General features: G+C 37.1%; 1 long non-coding RNA gene across 1 annotated transcript in view; it reads right to left on the bottom strand.

The window, feature by feature from the left end:
- Nucleotides 1–6,759: 6,759 nt before the first annotated feature.
- Nucleotides 6,760–18,489, bottom strand: part of LOC139357978 (uncharacterized) — a 127,706-nt gene continuing 115,976 nt past the window's right edge. Inside the window, exons 2-3 of the long non-coding RNA XR_011612127.1 lie at nt 11,323–11,509; nt 6,760–10,874 (exon numbers count right to left, since the gene is read on the bottom strand). This is a non-coding gene — a long non-coding RNA (uncharacterized lncRNA). The remainder of the gene's footprint in view (nt 10,875–11,322; nt 11,510–18,489) is intronic.

Below are 18,489 nucleotides of genomic sequence, written 5' to 3'. Positions count from 1 at the left end.
CTTACTATACCCTCACGAACATCTCAATTTCTCTTTGTCACTCACCACGCATTTTTTTTTTTTTTTTTTTTTTTTTTAAATTCAGGGTCTCTCTCTCTGTCACCCAGACTGGAGTGCAGTGGTGCAACCACCACTCACTGCAACCTCTGCCTCCTGAACTCAAGCGATCCTCCTACCTCAACTTCCCGGGTAGCTCACAATAAAGGCCCATGCCACTATGCCCAGCTAATTTGTGTTTTTAGTAGAGAAGGGGTTTCAGGCCACATGTAGTGGCTCATGCCTGTAATCCTAGCACTCTGGGCGGCCGAGGCAGTTAGATCACCTGAGGTCAGGAGTTTGAGACCAGCCTGGCCAAAATGGTGAAACCTGTCCCTATTAAAAATTAGCCAGGCATGCTGATGCACACCTATAATCCCAGCTACTTGGCAGGCTGAGGCAGGAGAATCTCTTGAACCCGGGGACGGAGTGAACCAAGATCGTGCCACTTCACTCCAAACTGGACGAAAGAGCGAAACTCTGTCAAAAAAAAAAAGAGAAAGGGTTTCACCAGGTTGTCCAGGTTGGTCTCAAACTCCTGACATGCATTCTTTTTCTGTGTTCTTGGCTTCAAATTCTTCCCAGGATATTAACATACCACTTAGCCACCATGATGTCAGGAAGACTATAAGCTCTTTGAGAAATGAAGCCAAGATTTGCTTGTTCATCACCCAAATGTCTGGCAATAGTGTCCAGCATACAGTAAGTACTCCGTATATTTTTGCTGAATAAATAAATGGTTGGCTTCCCTTTAACTACATTTGGAAGGTCTACTATATCTGCTAGAGTTCTTTGTTGCTAGGTACAGAAACCATCTCTGAGGAGACAATGAGAAATGAAGACTTTGGGGTTGTAATAAGGAAAGAGGGTAAAGGTTGTATGGCTAATCAGCAAGGTTTTTAACTAAGCAATAGGAATGTATTGGAAGTTCAATAGGAGATACAGAATCTATAGAAAGGCTGGCAAAAAAACACAGGAAGTAAAACAAATCTTTGAAGGCAAAAATATAAGAATTATAAAACATTCTGAGTTAGAGCATTAAGACATCACCAACGAAATAAATACATTCTCTTTGTCACTTTTTTCAAGATCAAATTACAAGGTAATAAAATCTAATTGGCACAATTTGTGTGAAATACCTAACTATAATTAAGGCTAAAACTCTATCACCAAGAACACAGCTCAGACAGTGAAGTCTCTATGAGTACTTGTTCAGTTTTCAAAAGTTGCTGAACCTTTAGTTAGCACAGAACATGTGATTTCTGTCCAGCTGGATTATATCCAAGGGGGAAAAGGTTAATTCACTAAAAGTAAATCTCATGTCAGAAGCAGAACAAGATATAGGGCAGCCAAAAAAACAATAAATATTTGCAACATCTAAAAAATGCTAAGAATATAGTAGATTTTACTGCGTTCTGAATACTCAGGAAATCCTGTAATTAATGTTGTGTAATCCAACAGCATTTTAAAAAAGGAAGTGGCCAAGGTAAAATTATATTTAATAAAATTGAGATGCTAAACCATGATTTCTTCCCTTTCTCCCTATCTCCTTATTTCCTACTTTGTAAAGTTAATGTGGCTTCTGGGATACTATTTATGTGCCTTGCTTTTTTATTACTAGTTGCAGCTGTTTATAAATTCCTCTTTTTATTCCCCATTCTTTTCTTTCCTCCTCGGAAAGCAACGAAGAGATTATTTTCTAACGTGATAATAATCTCTCTTATGTTATTATTTTTCTGCTTCCTTGCTTCATTCTGGAATTCATCTTCTTCCCTGGTTTAACCCAGCCCCAAATTCTTAACTTTCAGAGTATAACATTATTAAACATTTCCTCAACTGAGTCATGTAAATAAGGATAGCATTTACTATTAAAGTTCAACAATTTGCTATTTTGAAACCCTTGGACTGGGTGCAGTGGATCATGCCTGTAATCCCAGCACTTTGGGAGGCTGAGGCGGGCAGATCACAAGGTCAGGGATTCGAGACCAGCCTGACCAACATGGTGAAACCCCATCTCTACTAAAAATACAAAAATTAGCCAGGTGTGGTGGTGCACATCTCTAGTCCTAGCCACTTGGGAGGCTGAGGCAGGAGAATCGCTTGAACCTGGGAAGGGGAGGTTGCAGTGAGCCGAGATCCTGCCACTGCATTCCAACCTGGGCGACAGAGCAAGACTCCATCTAAAAAACAAAACAAAACAAAACAAAAAAAAGCAAAAAAAAAAAAAAATTACCTTTTGCTAGATCCACATAAAACGAGATATGATGGAATGCTGTGAAGAGTGAAACGTTTCATTTACAAAAATAAAAATACATTATATTATTTTAATGCATTATTTATATGGCATTGGCATGATAACCATGAGGTTTATCCAAAGCGTTGGAATTACTGATTATTATAATGCCATCCCTAACTTGTTGAAAGTAACATGAGAGGAAATGACAAAACTCATAATGACATCCATATTCAGAGTTGTTTTTTTTCAACTCTTGATGAATAATTATTAAAAGCAGGTGTGATTAGGTGAATTTCAGACTATGAAACACTGGACAGAGTGAAAGGGATGCAGTCATGGTTTAAGGGTGGAAGTGTTGCCCATGTAGTTTCCTTGAACGATAAGGAGAATTTGATGCTTCCACTAAATCAGAATGATAGAGAATCTTATCTCAGAACAGTAAAAAGAGTAAAATGTAGCAACGTTGAAATGTTTATGTACCTGAGAGGCTTTTAATGGCTTGCCTGACTGCAGTACAGCAAAGCAGTGAAGGGTTAGACAAACTTAGGTTAAATTCTTGCTCTACTATTGAGATTGTGGCTTTAAGTAAGGTTTCACATTTAATTCGTCTTGACATGGAAATAATGCTTTCTTTAAAGAGTTGCTGAAGGCATTAGTCACACAGTATGTGTAAAGCTCATTAAACAATTAATGACATGAAAGAAGTTATTAATATGTCAACTGAATATTTGTTTACAGAATACTATTCATAGAGACACCCAATGACGGTGCAACCTAACACCAAAGACCCAGAAGAACCTGCTAAATGCAAAGATAAAACTTTCTGTAGTGCAACACTGAAATAAAATGCATAGATTTAAAAAGCCATTTTTTTAAATCCAAGCTATAATTTCTGTAGAATTTCTAGGAAATACATTAACTGTGTATTATGAGTCTCTCCTGATTTGGCTAAAGGGGAAGTGATATTATTCTCTTTTCTATTTAAGTTGAGTCTATGAAGATAATTATATATCCAGATTTTGTGTGTGTGTGTGTGAAATGGTCTCACTCCATCACCCAGGCTGGAGTGCAGTTGTGCACTCATAATTCACTGCATCCTCCAACTCCTGGGCTCAAACAATCCTCCTGCCTCAACCTCTTGAGTAGCTAGGCCTGCAGGAACACAGCACTATGCCAGTCTAATTTTTTATTTTAATTTTGGTAGAGACAGAGTCTCACTATGTTGCCCAGGGTGGCCTCAATCTCTTGAGTTCAAGTCATCCTCCTGCCTCAGCCTCCCAATGCACTGGAATTACAGGTATGAGCCACCACGCCTGGCCTATATCTAAATTTTTAAAAATATAGCAGTGGAGCATTTCTCCAGAAAAACATAGAAATAGAAAAAAGGCCATAAAAATAGTAATGAAATCGTATTTTTCTGTCTTTGGCCCTCAGTTATAAATGTTGGGATTCCAGATTCTCCCAGGCTTCTGAGTTTATCATATTTATGCTTCACAATCAGCTCTCTGGTACCACAAGGCTTTCTCCTCTTCACCTCCTTGGTTACTGTTCTGTTATCCCTGAGTGCAACATTCTGTCCTGCCTCTTCTCTTTTCCAAGTGTTGTGTCTGTTCCACAACTTGACCTGCTCCAAAAGCAACCACAGTGCAGAAATTTCCCTTAACCCACAGCACTGCCATACTCTGTTGCATAGGATACAAGGGAGGGTTGCCTTGTTGTCTCGAGTTCTTAAATCTCACTCTCTTCCCTCTCTTTCTTTCCTTTATTTTTTTTACCATCCCCTCTTTTGGGGCTCCAACACAATTCTCTGGGGACAACGGTAAAATAAAGGGGCAAGCCCAGGAGCACATCCCCAGCTTTCCTCAAAATTACCCTTCCATTATGACACTGACCCTTTTACTTGGGAGTGACTCACACTCTGTTCTCAGAATGAGTTCTGTTCTGAATGGTTCCTCAGTCACTTATAGAAAATGACTCCTTTGAGGCTTCCTGTCCCAGTCTTACAGATGAACATAAACATATCTGAATCCAAGAGATAGGCTCCACAGTCTAAGAGTCCTATATCATATGAAAGAGGAAATGCTCCTCAAAATATAGCATAGGAGATCTAGTGTGTCCCCTCCACTCTGCCACTGAGTATACTCTTGCAAAACATACCGACAAGCCCTCATTGCCTGATCCACCGGGCCTTTTTCATTTTCATTTGCTTGACCTTGGTGCTGTGTATCTGGCACCATCATTGAAACTTTGTTTTCCTTGCCTTTGCCAAAGCCAGTCTCTCCTGCTTTTCTTTCTAGTTTCATGGTTTCTCAGACAAAGGTAATAATTTCTATGTCTCCCTTTCTAGCCATGATTACTACAGGGAAAATGTTCATTATCATATTCCTAACTGCCTTTTACATATGTCAACCTGGGTGGTCTCAAAACATTTCAATCTGACATGCTCAAAACCAACTTCTCTTCCTTCCTGTCTTGTATCAATATTGTCACGCATCTACTCCCCCGTTTAAGGGCCTCACACTTCAACTTTACTTTCACTCCCAACATCAAACCTCTAACATCAGTTATTACATTATGCTGATTGTACCTCTAAAGTGCCTCTGAAATACAAGCCTTCTTGTTAATTCTATTGTTGTAGCCCTAGTTCGGCCATCGTCATTTATCAAATAATCAACAATGAATTTTGCCCAGTATCTTCCCATTCAGGTATTCTTCACAGTAAACCCAACATTACCTCTAAAACCACATCAATTTGTGTCATTCTTCTGGTTCAAAACCTTTACTAGTTTCCATTATGCATAGTCTTTTACAATCTGTTTCCAACCAATCTTTCCACCATCGTATCACTCAAGGTTTTTTTTATCTCATTAAAAAAGCCCATTCATCATCTCCTGAGCATATTATTCACCTTTATCCTTCCCTGCCTTTCTTTATGCTGTTACCTCTCTTGGAATATCTCCTTCCCTTTCTCTGTTACACATCCTTCAGAAGTATATACTCAATTAATATTTGTGCTAATCGATTTAAAAGATTAGTTTCCTTAAAACAATGGCTTACCGGCTGGGCATGGTGGCTCATGCTTGTAATCCCAGCACTTTGGGAGGCCGAGGTGGGTGGATCACCTGAGATCAGGAGTTCGAAACCAGCCTCAACATGGAGAAACCCCATCTCTACTAAAAATACAAAATTAGCCGGGCATGGTGGTGCATGCCTGTAATCCCAGCTACTCAGGAGGCTGAGGCAGGAAGGAGAATTGCTTGAACCTGGGAGGCGGAGGTTGCGGTGAGCCGAGATCGCACTATTGCACAAGAGTGAAACTCCACCTCGAAAAAAAAAAAAGGCTTCCCTAGGATTTTATATAAACTGAATCTATTTAAAGGACCTGGACTTATATATTAAATGTCAGGTTAAAAAATAAATATGGGCCAGGAGCGGTGCCTCACACCTGTAATCTCAGCACTTTGGGAGGCTGAGGCAGGTGGATCACTTGAGGTCAGGAGTTCAAGACCAGCCTGACCAACATGGTGAAACTCTGTCACTACTAAAAATGCAAAAAAAAAAAAAAAAAAAAAAAATTAGCCAGGCGTGGTTGCAGAAGCCTGCAATCCCAGCTACTCAGGAGGATGAGGCAGGAGAATTGCTTGAACCGTAGAGGCGGAGGCTGCAGTGAGCTGAGATTGCACCACTGCACTCCAGCCTGGGCAACAGAGTGAGATTCCATCTCAAAAATAAATAAATAAATAAATAAATAAATACATGTGAATTTTCTATGGCTATCAAAACATCATAAATTAGATATAACGCCTATGATTTAACCCAACAGTTAAATTATTTATGTCTAGATGAAATAAGTATAATTCTTTTGGTTATAGTAATTGAAACTGAGTGACTAGTGAAGAAAAAAGGGGACTATAGCATAAGTAGTAAATTGTCTCACTGAACACAAGGACAGAATACAGCTTCCTCAAGAGCTACTGAGATGGAAATTTAAGTCAGTCAAGAGTCTCTCCCCAACTTTAATCTTTGCTTATCCCTGTGAAACTGCTTCACTATTCCCTCTGCTCCTCCCCTCCCCTCTTCTCCCCTTTCCCCTTTTTCTCTCTCTCTTTTTCTCTGTCTCCCCTGCTACCCCTTACTTTTCTTGTTTTCAGGCCCATGTGACAGAAAACATGGCTTCCAACAGCACCCAAGGTTGAGGTTTAGTAATTCAGTAAGTAACTCTTCTCTCTTTTTTACAGTCTAATATCATATTCTTTTTGAGCTAACTTGAGTCAGGTTGTCACCTATGGCCAGGAGGCAGGACCCTACTGTAGGAAAAGCACGACTCCCATGTTGCAGGAGATAGAGAAAGGCAATTCCCTGGGAAAAAAGGAGTGAAAAAAATTGCTAGGAAGGGTGTGGGGAAGGGAGGCAGTTATTAGCCAATGAAATAAATGGCTAATAATAAATAAATAATTCACCAAGTGAAAACAAAACAAAACAAAAGAAACCACAAGCTAAACCTACAAATAATTACTGAAATAAACTGAATTATTTTCTATCATTTTATTTCCTTCTTTCTCTAACTACAATTTAGTTGAAATGACTTCTTGGCATGATAAGAAGAAGAATAGAATAAATGATGATCAAAGAAACAGAATATATTATAAGTTGACTAATCAACAGCTGAATAAGCAAAAACGGACTGCACAGCAGAAGATATCAAAGGGTATTCACTGAAGCACTAGAGCCATCAAATGTCCCAGGACAAAATTATTTGAAAAAATATCAGCATACTGCAGTCCTCGCCTGGAAAGTCATGATATGTATTTATGTTCTAAGAACTTTGGAGAAGTAATTATCTATAAACTCCAGGAAATTGTTCACATTCTAAACTTAATCCCTTTTTAATGATTTTGAACTTACTCTTTTTCTAGCTACTGTTTTATGTTATCTTTATGATATTTCTATTAAGCCTCACATCATTTTATGCTCTTAGTCACTGAATGTTGCCTAAACTTAGGATGGGCAAGAGTGTTGGGCTCATTAGACAATTTCCAAAGGGTTTAGACCAAGTCTAGAAACTTAAGAGAAGCTTATGTGTTCACTAAGGAACAGTCAGCGTCTTCACCTTTAATAAACCCTTTGTCTGACTCTTTGACAAATCCCACCTTATTTAAAGTTCTAGGTGCTTTCTTACCCTCATTTTATTGCTGAGGCAACTTGGATTTTGAAGAAATTTGATGCAATTTAACAAACGAACGTTAAGCTAGTTTTCAGATTAAGGACTAAACATGTATCTAGGCGGATTTGTTTGTAAGAATGTTAAATTTGCATTTGTGGGTTCATAAATATTTTATTGTTGAAACTTTGGAACTTCGTTAAATCTTCATTAAATCAATTTACTCTAAGAAACAGAAAAAAAAATTGGCATAAAATATTTTTATAGGGCAAGTCAGGGCAATAGAATCATCTACTACATTCAGAATTTCTTGTTGAACTCCAAAATCAGATGGGAATTTCCAACTCTGTTATCTTCCCTGTAAAGCTTTGTTTATTTTTTTGAAAACCCTTAAAAGAGTTAACATGGAAGGTGACATCTGTTTAAAAGTTAAGCACATATTATATTTCAACAAATATTAAGTCATCATATTACAAGGCACGGTGACACGAAGCCTGTCACATCATAGGAAACTAATAAATATATTTTATATAAAAAGGAAGACAGAATTTTGCCATGAAACAGAGTTGCAAGAAATTTTATAGTTAGTTTTAAAACGATGTTAGGTTGAATCGTTTCTCTTTCACTGGTGTTTGGGTCTAAAATGTTACCTCTGAGTCACCAAGCACACAAAAGGAACTTAGTGACCCTGAGAACATTTCTTGCCAGGTGTTTTCTAATATGTAATTTATAAAAAGGGGTCATGAGGCTATCCCACACCGCAATTACATGACTATAAGAAATTTAAAGGAAAATATTTGAACATTAAAGATTGGAAAATCCCGAATGCTTCCCTTGATTTGGAAAAACCCCCATTAGCTGAACAAACAAATAAAGGATATATCCAAACAGAAGTCACAAATAAGTGATCAGTATAGGTGTATATCATGCCCAGGTAGATACTGTAAGACAAATAAACTCATGGGGTGGGGACACGGATGGATTTCTAAACATGAGTATATTTGCAGTATACAAAGAAAAAGATTTTTGCTATAATCTGTACATGTGACTATAGAATAAAAACATATAGAATTAATTGCAAAAAATGTTTCAGAATAAATATTAGGAGTCCTATTGAGTCCTGTGACTTCCTTCCTAATAAAAGTATTTGGAAATACGTTGTAATGATTAGATTTAATGTCTCCTGTATTTATCTTACAGGAACTTTAATCTTCACTGTCTTCTTTTTGAAACTGAAAATGCTGAGGCTAAATTTCATAAATTATTTGTATGTCACCTGCATTTATGCATAGTGACTTTTTATTCAAGTTCTTTATAATCTGGATGTCATGGGTGGAGGATGGATTGGAAAGCAATTTCCCTTTATTTATATATTCAAAACATATGTATTGAGTCTCTACCTTATTCTCTATGAGTCAGTATTCTTATCATGCTGTAAATAGAGGTGAAAAAGGACAAGGTCCTTTTTCTCATGGAGCTCACCTTCTATCGGGGAGAAAAAGTAGTTAAGTAAACAAGCAACAAATTTAAGCAAGGTAACTAGATTGTGACAAGAGCTAAAAACAAAAAAAAAAATAGGATAACACAAAAACATTCAATCTATCTGAGGAGTGATGTTTGAATCGAGACATAGCTCCAGCCACATGAAAAAGCCTGGGTAAAGGGCTCTAGTTACACGGAGCAGCAAATGCTAAGACCTCAAGAAGCAAAAGAATTTCATTCTGCTCTAGAATTTCATTCTATCTTCTAACAGAAGATAGTCCAGGGTAGCTGCGGCATTAGTAGGAAGAAGGAGAGAAGTGTGAAATCAGCTTGATGAGGAAACCGGAGCTCAGGGGTTATTGTAAGGAATTTCCATTTTATTGAAAATGCAATGGTAAACCATTGAACTTCCTGATTGGACTCAGAGGCTAACAACATAAAATGAAGTCACAAATATTTTAAGATGTCAACTAATGCTTATGAAGTTTATAGATTCTTTTGTGGAAGTTTTTTTCACTATGAAATCTTAACATCTTTCTTCCATGCTCTGTCTAATTCTTGAAGATATAAGAGCTTAGCTATAAAGTTAAATACAGCTATAATTTTAAAAGATATTATTTGGAAAGTTAAGAGTTTACATTTTGAAGTGATTAATGTGTATAGATCATGACTAAGGAACGATTGATGCAAAGGAAGTTGTTTGGTGATAAGAAGTTTTCAGAAGTTGATTAATTTTTAATGTCTTCAGGTTAAGAAAGGCTTTCTGAAGCAGAAGTTAATAATATACATTATTTGGTTAAAATTCTTTAGATGCTAATTTTACTGAACTTGGCAACTACAGAAAGGTACAAAGGAAAAAACAAGAATCACCTATAATAACATTACTTTCAATCTTTCTTAATCATTGTAATATATGTTTAGCAAAACTGAAATTTTACTACCTCATCAATTTAAAATTATATTTTAGTAAATTTTTATGCCAGTAAGTATCCTTTGACAACACTCTGTTAATATTTGCATAATAATTCTTGTGGCTATACTATAATTCATTTTATTCATTCATCTGATTTTAGTTTATTTTTCCCTTTTTAAACTTGAAGTGGTTTACTAGAAGCAATTTGTTTTTCATAGCTTTTTTTTTTTTAATTTTAAAACTTGTTCCATTAGAAGATACAAGGCTAAACCTTGGCAAACAGAAATATAGGAATTCTTGGTAGTGGAACACATTTCTCTTAGTTATGCTAATAAGAATTATAGCGACTAATAACCCAACCTCAACAATGACAACAAAAAATACTAATTGTCTGAACATTGGTGTGAATTTTATATGTGCATATCAGAAAAATATTTTCTCTCCTTACTCAATCTCTAAAGTGTATATCTATGTGTATATCTTACTCAATCTCTAAAGTGTATATATGTGTTCATATCAGAAAAATATTTTCTCTCCTTACTCAATCTCTAAAGTGTAGCTTTAGAGGTTATATTTACTATGGAATGAGGTGGGTGTTGCACATTCATTGATTCTGAATTTAAAGTGTGACTCTCAACTACCAAGAGAATTCCTGTATTTCTGCTTGCCAAGGATTGGTCCCGTGTGTCCTAATGCAATGGGACACATTTTAAAATAAAAAGCCTGCCATGAGTAAGGAGATCTTTTTTGAGGTAAAACATTAATGCTGAAATTTTTATTGGAGATATCTGATTTTAGTCTAAAGGTCAAATGTTATTTCCTTATTCAACAAATTTTACTTATCATCAACTATTTGCCAATAAACGTGATCTCTGCTTTGATGGAATAAAGAGATAGATATCAACCAAGCTATCATACAAATAAAGAAGTAGTTCCAAGTGTCATTAAAAAGACCAAGTACTGTGAGAAAGCCTAACAGAGGACCTGTATTAGCCTCGAGAAGGTCAGGAAAGTCTTCCCTAAGGAAGTGACATCTGAGCTGAAATCTGAAAGAGAAATAGATGTTAATTAGGTAGAGATACAAGGAAAAATAAAGACTCATTGCTTAAATAATAACTATTATAAATACTGGGAAGAAAGTTTTTTTTTTTTTAACTAGTTCAAACTCCTGCTTAAGCTTTCACAGGAGTCTAGTCAGTTTATTAGTCATATTTCATGCCATTTACATTAAATGGTGATGTCACTTACTAGGCAACCATCACTGACTCCAAACAGTGACATATAAATATTAAAAGAGGAAAAGAAACAGCATTGTTTTCAGTATTATCATATTTGAAGTGTTTGAGCCAGGGCTTCATTTTAAAGAATAAAGACCTGTGTTTTATACTTATGTCATTAGGGTATAAAACAATAATTGTGGGGAGTGGGCAAGTACGAACACAATTCCCTACTGTTTTTAAGACAGTTTTTAACTACAAAGACAGGTTATCTCACCTCTTTGCTCACATCAATTTATTACATCAGTTGGAAAGAAGATATAGTAACAAGTCTTTGTCATGGAGAAGTGGCATCCAGAAATATGCTCGTGGTCATCATCAACATCACAAGTTCTGTGGTATACATTTCAACTGAAGTATTCAAAACTGCCAATATTAAGTCTCTGCTAGAATCTTTAAAAAACCTGCCAATAAATAGTAGGAGTAGTAGGAATAACAGTAGTGGTTGTAGCAGTAGCAGTAGTAGTAGTAGTAGTAGTAGTAATTGCTATTTATTCTGAGTTTAGCATGCACTTACCAGGCTATTGCTTTATCTCTAATATTCACAATTTTTGTCTAAGTCAGATATTGTGGTCTTTGTTTTACAGATAATAATAGTGTAAAGTTCATAGAAGGAAATAGAGGTAAGCGGCACTGTGAGCAATGGAGTAAGGACTCAGCCCTGGTCTCTCTGCTCTCTTCTCCAAACCAACATTGCTTGGACCCTGGGACCTTGTCTGGTTCTTCTTCTGACAATGAGAAATGCTATTATGTTTCTCTCTGAGTGATTGTTTTACTATTTCCATAGCAATAAAATAGTAAGCACAGTAATGCTTTTAGTCATTATTCCCTTAATTTTTCAAATTTTACCTGGTCCCAATAATCCCCCCAATATGAGGAATATTTTTAAAATAGAAACAACAGTTAAAAGAAATATTGGGACCTACTTTCAATGGGATAAGTGTTTGAACAAGAATGGAGAGAATTAGAAATGGAATGCAACAGAAACATTATAACATACCATAAGGATTTATTGGCAGCAAGGGTCATATTCATTTCAAAATAGCAGCCAAGTTCCATTGAAAAATATATAGTTTCAGCTGGGAAGTAATAGGACCAACAAGTGTAATGTAAGTATGTTGTTCTTATCCATGCCTCTAGTAAAATTTTTAGATTAAATGTCACTAAATTTGGCATGAGGTCATCTCCCTCCAGATTATATTGGAAATGGATGAAACAAACCCCTCCCTCACACACCCAACCTTAACAATGTCTTATAATTTATTTGGGATATGAAAATAGATGAAAATACTACTACATTTAAAGAAAAAAGAAAAAAAAACTAGCATTAACAAAATTGAGCTTTCTCCTACATAAAATGAAATATAGACAAAAAGGTTGTAAGAAGGTACATATAATAATCATGTTAGGATGTTTTACCCTTATCTCTTGAAAACCATTAGTGAAGAAATTATCTCATTCTTTTCTATTTCTACCACAAACAGCATGAAACGAGACTGCTACTCATGCTAGCTTGAGTTGATAGTTCCCTCTCCCTCACAACACATAACAACATCTGCTGATTCTGACTACAATAATCAAGGGAGGCAGACAAACACACACAGAGAAAGAGAAAGAGAAAGAGAGAGAGAGAGAGGAGACATCTCATGGATCAAAGGTCTGAAGAGCTCCACTTAGATTCCTTGCTTTTTTATTTTTCGTGTATCCATTGTAAGTTTTTGTTCTGTGGTTACTATGAGGCTTGCAAATAACATCATATTACCCATTATTTTAAACTGATGACAACTTAACTCTGATTATAAAACTCCACTTAGAAAAAATAGAAGCTAGGCCGGGCGCGGTGGCTCAAGCCTGTAATCCCAGCACTTTGGGAGGCCGAGACGGGCGGATCATGAGGTCAGGAGTTCGAGACCATCCTGGCTAACACAGTGAAACCCCGTCTCTACTAAAAAATACAAAAAAACTAGCCGGGCGAGGTGGCGGGCGCCTGTAGTCCCGGCTACTCGGGAGGCTGAGGCAGGAGAATGGCGTAAAAACCCGGGAGGCAGAGCTTGCAGTGAGCTGAGATCCGGCCACTGCACTCCAGCCTAGGCGACACAGCGAGACTCCGTCTCAAAAAAAAAAAAAAAAGAAAAAAGAAAAAATAGAAGCTGAATGATTGGCAGTCCTAGAAGTCTGACACCTAGTTTCATAGCGTTAGCTTGTGGGAAAGAGAAGGTTTAAAAATTTGAATGATTTATGTGGCAGTATGGGAAGAAGGAAAGACAGCTCCATAGGCTTCACAGAAGAGGAGCTGGAAAAGGACAGTTGACATAAACAGGTCCTTTAAGTACTAAAGTTTGCTCTGTTGAAAGTACAGGTAGAACAAATTAAATAGAATAGAGGAGACATTTGCAATGAATTGGAGACATTTCCAATTCAGGGTAGAATCCATACAAATTGCAATAAGCAGCTTAAGCCTGAAGTACACACCTGCATACTCTTCTGAAGTAAAAGTGTGTGTGTGTGTGTGTGTGTGTGTGTGTGTGTGTGTGTGTGTGTGTAACTAAGCAGGTCCTTGTAAGAATTTTTCAGAATTAGACTGTTCTGAGGAGTTACAGGCCATAAAAATAAATCTCTCTGTCTATAGGATCTGTATACTTACCCACGGCCCTTATAATTGAAAACAGACTTTTTTGTTTAAACCATGCTGCACAATTGTAAAGGAAGCACCCCTGCCAACTACCTGCATTAATCAACATAGAGTTTTATTTATAAATTTAATTGGTCAGTGGTTAGGATCACCAGACATTTTAAGAAAGCAAAGAAAGTGAAAGAGAAGATCAAGATGAATAAACACAACTGATCCCAAAGGAAACAGATAATGTAAAGCATTTTTAAAAAATTAAGCCGGGCACGGTGGCTCAGGCCTGTAATTCCAGCACTTTGGGAGGCTGAGGCAGATGGATCACCTGAAGTCAGGAGCTTGAGATCAGGCTGGCCAACCTGGTGAGACCCTGTCTCTACTAAAAACACAAAAAATTAGCCGGGCGTGGTGGTGCATGCCTGTAATTTCAGCTACTCAGGAGGCTGAGACAGGAGAATCGCTTGAACCCGGGAGGCGGAGGTTGCAGTGAGCTGAGATCATGCTACTGCACTCCAGCCTGGGCAACGGAGTGAGACTCTGTTTCAAAAAAAAATGTTTAATTATTATACACAGAGAATTAGAGAGGAAATACACAAAACAAGAAGAGTGTTATAGTAAAGGAGCAATCAGAGAAAAAGTAATAGATCTTAGATACTGAAATATTGTCCCAAAAAATTAAACAGAAAGACAAATTAAGAGAATTAACATGCTTCAAAACTAAATTATCCATCTGGAAGACAAAGAAATACTCCAGAATGTAGACTAAAACAATAAAGAAACATGGGACACTTAAAAAATAGAAAGGAGAAACCCAAGGGATTTCATTCATCTCAGAGAGATGACTGTAGAAGAGAACAGAGAAAAATGAAGCAAGGAAATAAAAAGTAACTATAATTAAATATTTTTTCCTAACCTCCTACCTGTAGAGGACTACACGCTCACAAACAGGGTATTCCGATAAGTCCTGCTCTCCCAAAGGAGGCAGGGTGTTCCCGATAAGTCCTGCTCTCGCAAACGAAGCAGGGCGTTCCCCATAAGTCCTGCTCTTGCAAACAAAGTAGGGCGTTCCTTCCCTGTTTACAGGGAGGACTAAGGAGCCAGCTGCTAACAGCAGATCCTGGGGGCTTGTTTATGTGTAAACATCTTGAAAATCCAGAAAGTCAGGGAAAGGTCAGAAAAACAACAATGTGTCTTGTGACTTGGTAACATTCCACAAACGACTGCATAAAATAAAGCAGAGCGCACCATTCGAGGGGGCTGCCATGTTTGTCTTGTCTTGTGTGTTCATTCCTTTGTTTAGGAAACACGCGGACCCCAACACCTACCCCCAACAAAACAACAAAAACTCAGGTTTTCAGTTTGAAAGGGCCCCAAGTGCCAAGCAAGGTAAATGAAGACAGACCCACAGCCCGGCAATCAGACAAGAATTCCTTGATCTTCCCTTCTAAACCTGTAAGTCCTCCTGCCTCTGCACCATCTACTTCTCCTTCTCTCCTGTTACTAAGGAGGATGCATCCACCCATCTATCCCTCTCTCAAAAGCTAATCTTTCACTCGTACACTGGATATGAAAACTCACATATATTCCAGGTGTTCTTTCAGTTAGCCCCTTTTCTTCCAGCTATATCATTTCTATCAACAGGCAAATATGTTTGAGAATCTTACCCAAAAGCAACAACAAAAATTCTCCTATTATATTCTATTTTAGATTCCAATTTCTTAGCTTTTCTTGGGCACTTTTCTTTGCTGTAGATGTTTGTTTAAACAAGACGTAATCTCTTCCTTCACTAGTATGTATTGAGAAAAAAAAAACAAAACAAGAATTGTCTGCTCCTATTGTCTCTAGTTCCTCACTTCCCAATCATATATCAGCCCACTTCCATCTGGATGCCACTCCCCAGAAGTCCACTGGCATTGCTTTTGTTAAAGACACCAGAGCCTAGATACTACTAAGCTCAATGGATTTTGTTTTCCCCTTATTTAACTTCTCATTAGAGTTTAACACAGCTGGTCACACCTTCTTCCTTTCCAGAAACTTTTTTTCCCTATTGCATTGGCTTCTCCTCCTCATTCTCTTTTGCTGATTCCTCCATCTTGATAAGTTCCTAAATGGGAAGCCTCTTTAGATCTTGCACTCTCTCTAATGTCTTCTTTTCTCTTCTGTTTTTGGCTAATTTCATAGTTGCCTCGGTGTGACTACCACATATATGCTATCAACCGATGTCTATATTTCTGGTGCACACTTCTCTAAGCTCCAGACTTGGACATTCAACTTCTTTCTGACATCTCGATGTATATGTTTTATCAACTTTTCAAACTTAAAATGTCCAAAATATGAAATAAAACCTGGTCTTCACCTGTACTCCAAATCTGTCTACCTCAGTAGATGAAATTACAATCTACCCAGTTGATCACACCAAAAAAATCTAGAAGTCATAACTTATTTCTCCTTTCCCCTTAGCCTCCATATTAAATATATCAGCAAATCTTATTGACTCTTTCTCTAACATATATATTCACCCTGCTTGCCTCTCTCCATCCCCTCTATTACAAATAATCAATTAAGTGACTTGTAGCATTATAGTCTCTTTCAGTTACACTGTGATTTGTATAAGCATGATCTTATATAATCCTCATAAGAAGAATATGATGGGAACTAGAGAAGAAACATATTCTTACTCAAAGTTAAGTAATCTGACCAAGTTCACACAATAAGTGGAGCAGATGAAATGCAAAACCAGAAATTAAATTATGTGAACAAGTGACAACTAGCATTTTGATGATGTGCTATGTGTTAAGCATTTTCCACCTTTTATCTCATTTAATTCTTGTAACCAGAAAGTATAATTGTTATTATCTTATAAATAAAGCTCATAGACACATTCTAGGCCAGTTGCCAAAAATTACAGAGCTCCCATTGCTCATAGTCTTCCTTCTATGCTTCCATTAATATCATTATAGACATGTGTCAAAAATACAATTCTCATCATGTCATTCTGCTGCTTAAAATTCCTTAATGTTCATATTTGGCTAAGAAATAAATTTATTATCATGACATTTAATCGTTTTTTTGTGAACTGGCCCTCGCCTACCTTTCAAACTCCATTTGCTCCTGCTTTCCACCACACAAGCCATATCAATTGCATTAGAGCTAAATCTGAACAGGCTGTGCTCTTTCCTTCCTCCATGCCTTTATCCTTGCTCTTTCTTCTTACTTGAATGTTCTTCCCACACATAGAGGAGTGGTCATCTTGCTAACATCTGTTTTTGTTTCTTTTAATAGTTACTCCCGTTTTTGTTTAAATATCCACACTTCTCTGATTCTATGCTTGAACTTGGCACAGTTCTAGCTAATCAGTGTTATTTTACACTCTAGTTACAGTTCTTGGGTCAGATAACTCAATTATAGCCAGTGAGATTTAAGGTAAGGTTTACGTGAAAAAAAATTCCTGACTCCTCTGAGGTGGTTCTGGAATTGACTCTCTTGTCGTTGATGTGTAGCTGGTAAACATCTTATGAACAAGAGGGAGAATGAGTCTTAAACTAAAGCTTTACACTCTGGAAGGCAGAGAAGATAAAGGGAGATGTCAGGTCCTCAATGACTTCATTGAGCTACTGAAACAAACCAACACTGAAGCTCACTTTACCTGGACCTTTCAATAATGTGCACCAATCAATAACCTTTATTGAGAAGTGTTTTTTTTTTTAAATGTTACTTGCAACTGAAAACAGCTAAATATGATATCACATTTTACATTTTATTTCTACTCATTATAGGTCTTCTTTAATCTCTCAAAGGTAAGCATTTTTTCCTTTGTGACTCTGAAATTTCTTCCTGTATTCTTCTATCAAAGTCCATACTACATTAATTTTTATTCTGCTTCTCCAGAAAACTGAACACCTTAAGAAAAGGAGCTCTGAGTTTAGTATAAGACTGCATGTGTACAGAAACAACCCACTCTCTGTCTAAAAAAAATACTATTTTATTTGATTCAAGGTTCTTCAACTTCAGCACTACTGACATTTTGGGTCAGATAATTCTTTGTTGTAGAGTATCCTATGAAATGTGTGTTTAACACCGTCCTTGGCCCTGCCCACTAGATACCCATAACACCACCACCACCAAATGGTGTTAATTAAAAAAAAAGTCTCCAGGAATTAACAGATGCCTTCTGGGGGATCAAATTATCATCAACTGAGTATGATTGACCTAAAATTATGCCCAAAAGTTTAGATTTTATTACAAACATTTTGGGCTTTTAAGCCAATGGAAGTTTACAGAAGTTAATTCTTACAGGATCATACTATATCCAACCCTGAAAGTTGACAAGAGGGGCTAAGGATCCCAAAAGGGCAGAGTATATCAGTTTCATGTGAAACTATTGGTTTGGTATGTAATAAAGCAGTGCTAGGGTAAACTCCACCTTTACTGGGTACAGGACGTGATCTCACACACGAAACCTCCTTTTCTCATAAACCAATCCCTCTCCAGTAACTTCCCATTCCAAAGAGATGGGTCACTTTCATCATTGGAAAAGGAAAGACCAAAAAAAACGATAACATTTGTAGTTATCTTATGTAGTATGAATATTAGACTGGGTGCCTGTGACAAAAGATCTTATCACCAAACTTGGAGATCACCTCGTTTCTTACACATACCTGACCTAATCCTCAAATGGCTTCTCCCACCTTAGCGTGAGACCTTTCAAACTGTTACTAATTATAAACTTCTTCAGAGGCAAGATGTTTTCACTCAGAA

This window comes from Macaca nemestrina, chromosome 1 (assembly GCF_043159975.1).
Source record: "Macaca nemestrina isolate mMacNem1 chromosome 1, mMacNem.hap1, whole genome shotgun sequence".
In the NCBI taxonomy this organism is placed as follows: domain Eukaryota; kingdom Metazoa; phylum Chordata; class Mammalia; order Primates; family Cercopithecidae; genus Macaca; species Macaca nemestrina.
The sequence above is the reverse complement of the archived record's forward strand: the minus strand, read 5'-3'. Positions and strand labels throughout refer to the sequence as shown.